We start from the raw sequence: 3,422 nt of genomic DNA, 5'->3' as shown, positions 1-3,422 counted from the left end.
GCCACGGCAGGCACCCGCGGACCCGGACCGGGAACCACCGCTGACACCGAGCCGGGAGCACGCGAGGGCCCCGTCGGGGCCAGGAGGGCTTTGGGCGAGTTGGGCTTGTCAAAGAGAGGACCCGGTGGGAAGTGGCTGGCAGTTGCCGCTGTGTCTGGAGCGTGGGGGAATGTCACTCTCAGGTACAGAGATCTTCTGTCCGGGTCTTTTTCTCTTTTAAGGAATTCTCTTCCTCTGTCACTATCCTCTCCGAATCCCTAACATTTTATAGACATTATTTTCCTGTGTCTCTTTTGAGGAATCACCTCTTTGCCTCCCTTCCTCTCAAGCAGGAGTCTTTTCCCGTTCCTCTTTCCCAGTTAAGCACATCCTCTCCCTCCCCCAATTTAGAAGGATTTTCTTCCTCTTTCTCACTCCCCAGTTTCAAAGGAAATTCTCTGTTCCCACAATTTGCAAGCACCTTCTGTGGCTCACTTTCCCATTTCCAAGGCTAGACCCATTCTTGTGCTGCCCTTCACCCCCCTAATCCTGGCTGTGCAGATCAATTTGTCTTCAGCTGGAGGGATCTACCTTGTATTTTTCTAGTGCACGGGCCAGCTATGGGGACTCCTCACCCAAAGCAAGGCACCAGCAATCCCTGGCAGCCCGCAGGAAAGGGGCAGCTGCCCAGTCGAAGCCCAGGTGCATGGGGCATTTGTTTCCACGGGGCAAGGAAGGAAGACTTTACCCTGAAACAAAGAATTGAGACCAACCGAGACTGTCCCAGCCTCTTCGTTGGCAGAGGAATCTCAGCTTCTGGACTGAGGGGCTACATCTATCCCCCTCCCCCACATCTTTAACTTTAAAATAGTTTAATGAACACAGAGAGAGAAATCATTTTTTTTTTTCTGGGTGGTGAGCAGTCTACAAAGAGAAATGGGAAAGGAGGGAGAGAGCTTTAACTCTGATCCCCGCAATTAGTTCCCTGGGATTGTTGAGGGGGGGGCAACCCGGGAGCCTCAGTTCTTCAGATACAAAAGCATTTAGATCGCTTTAGACCGGTTAATCCTGAGTCTGGCTCGGGTCTCTTTTGTTTCCCAACTCCATTGTGGGTTTTGTGCAGTTTCTCTCTGTTCGCGTGATTGACTAGCCAATAGATGGTAATTATCCAAATGTCCCCTCTGTCCTTTGACTGACTTCTCTGTATTATGGGCAACTGTCATGCATTCTGTCATTCCATATCATATTACACATATTATCATATGAAGCCTCCCCCCACCCTTTAAAAGAGGGAGCCTCAGCCCAGATGCTGCTGCTTTTAAAAGGAAGGGCCCCGAATAATTTGTGCGGGGAGCGGTCGGGAATACAGAGCAGGGGACTCCCGAGATGGGAGGTTCTGCAGGTAATTTGTTTGGTTGGGGGGTAGGGGTGGCCTCTGAGGTTGGGGTTATAAGAACTGTGCTGGGGGCTTGGAGCAGGCTTATGCCAGCTTGTATTCCTCTGGCCAGGATCTTGGAGTAGTTTGGATGGATCTGGGATACCTTCTGGAGAAACTTGGAATCCATTTTTTGACCCCAGAATATCAGAAAAATCTGCAGGATCGGGTCCTTTGGGAGTAATTAGTTCTTAGTGGCACATGCTCAAGACAACAACCCTTGGGAATCCCAAAATATATCTCTTCTACCTGTGGCCCTTCACAGGATAAGTCCTTTGGACTCTTGCCCCGGTTTGCTGCCAAGCAGGCTGGGGATGGAGGAGCCAGCTGTGTCTGTTTCAAACCCCCACAAGCTGATGCTGAAGCTCTGAGAAGGGACAAGCTTTTCCAGTGATGCTTTTGCACATATCAACTTAGTGCCCCTTGGTGCAATTGTGCTTGCCATCACTTAAGAGGGAGGCAGGATTTATAACAAGGAGACTTTGCAGAGAGAGACTCTGGGGTCCTCTGAATCTGTGGGCAGGACTAGCCTTTCTTTTGCTAAAATGTGAAAAAAGTGTTTTATTATTGCAATGGATATGAAGTGCCGCCCAGATGTACAGCCTCACAGGCAGTTAATTACCTTGTTCTTCATCAAATATATGAGCAATAAATTCTCCAGGAAGGGAAGTGTGTGTGTGTGTGTAGATAAATAGGTGGATAGATAAATAAATGCAGGAGAGAGAAAAACACACTCTTTTAAGACCACGAAAAGAGACAGACTATTTTATGGGAAGCTTGATACACTTCTGCAAGATGCTTTGAATTTTTCAATGATCAAATATACATGATCAAGCTGTGCATGTTAGGGTGCGAGGTGCACCAACGGTCAATGGCTATTGATCAGGCTGTTAAGTATTTCTGTTCAGTTTTATAAATATAGATGGATCCCAGATGATTTAAACAATTGGATAGTTAAGAAACTAGCCTTCTACATTTCTTTGGAGAAGGGGAAATGGCTGGTCAGTTACATAAACCCAAACCATTGTTCACCCCCATACTTCCTCCCTACCCCCAAAATACCTTGGAAAGGTATTTTACAAATGTGAGACTCATTTGCAAGAGTGTTCAAAAATACAGTAAAAATATTCCAAATGTTTTGTTTGGGGTCTGCCAATAATAGTCACCTTACCTGAGCCTAGCCTTATTTACAGGCTGGGAGTTTACTTCCTCTCTCTCTCTCTCTCTCACACACACACACACACACACACACACACACAATTTTGCAACCACAATTTTGACCCAGACTGCCAGAGAGATGGGGAGGGTGTCATTTCTAGGAGTGGGATCTAAGGTCCCTAAAACCCTTCTGGTTAGGAACATGGTAAACCAACCACATGACCCTTCCCAATGCACGAATTTCTCACCAGTCTAAAGATCTATTAAGAAAGGTGTGGAAGGGGTGAAGGATGGAGATTTAAAGGTAAACTAATTGGTCTGGAAAAATTCGGCTGATGACACTTTGAAAACGTCTCTGTTTCTTTTTCATTCCTTCTCTCTCCACCGCCCCCCATCCCCTTTCTATTTTTCTCTGATATTACCTTCTAGAAATTAAAAGTGGACTTGAAAGAAAGGAGCAATGAAAAACAGTGAGTGGGAGGAGAGAAAGCGAACTTTTTATTGTTATTTTTTTGTGGTGCATGGCAATCTTAATTACAACCACCCAGTTAGCTATTTTGTATTTTGTAAGAGGATTCAAGAAATCAGCCTTCTCCCAGATCGGTAAAACTTAAGCATACAGACAATTAATAGTTATGTTTTGTTTCCACATCTTAAAAAAACAAAGTGTAGATTTTTTATTTTTCTATCTGCAGACCAGTCTTTACCAGCTAAGTGCCCCTCAATGGAGGAGCTGAGGCATCCCTATTGATAAAACCCCGTGGAAATTGAACCAAAATTGGCATCCCTCAAAAAAGTTGATCCACCTAGAAACGGATGAATCAGTCCTGATTGGGTGGACATGCCCTTT

The sequence above is a fragment of the Colobus angolensis genome, unplaced genomic scaffold, assembly GCF_000951035.1.
Source record: "Colobus angolensis palliatus isolate OR3802 unplaced genomic scaffold, Cang.pa_1.0 Scaffold9, whole genome shotgun sequence".
NCBI lineage: Eukaryota > Metazoa > Chordata > Mammalia > Primates > Cercopithecidae > Colobus > Colobus angolensis.
Note: the sequence above shows the minus strand (reverse complement) of the source record.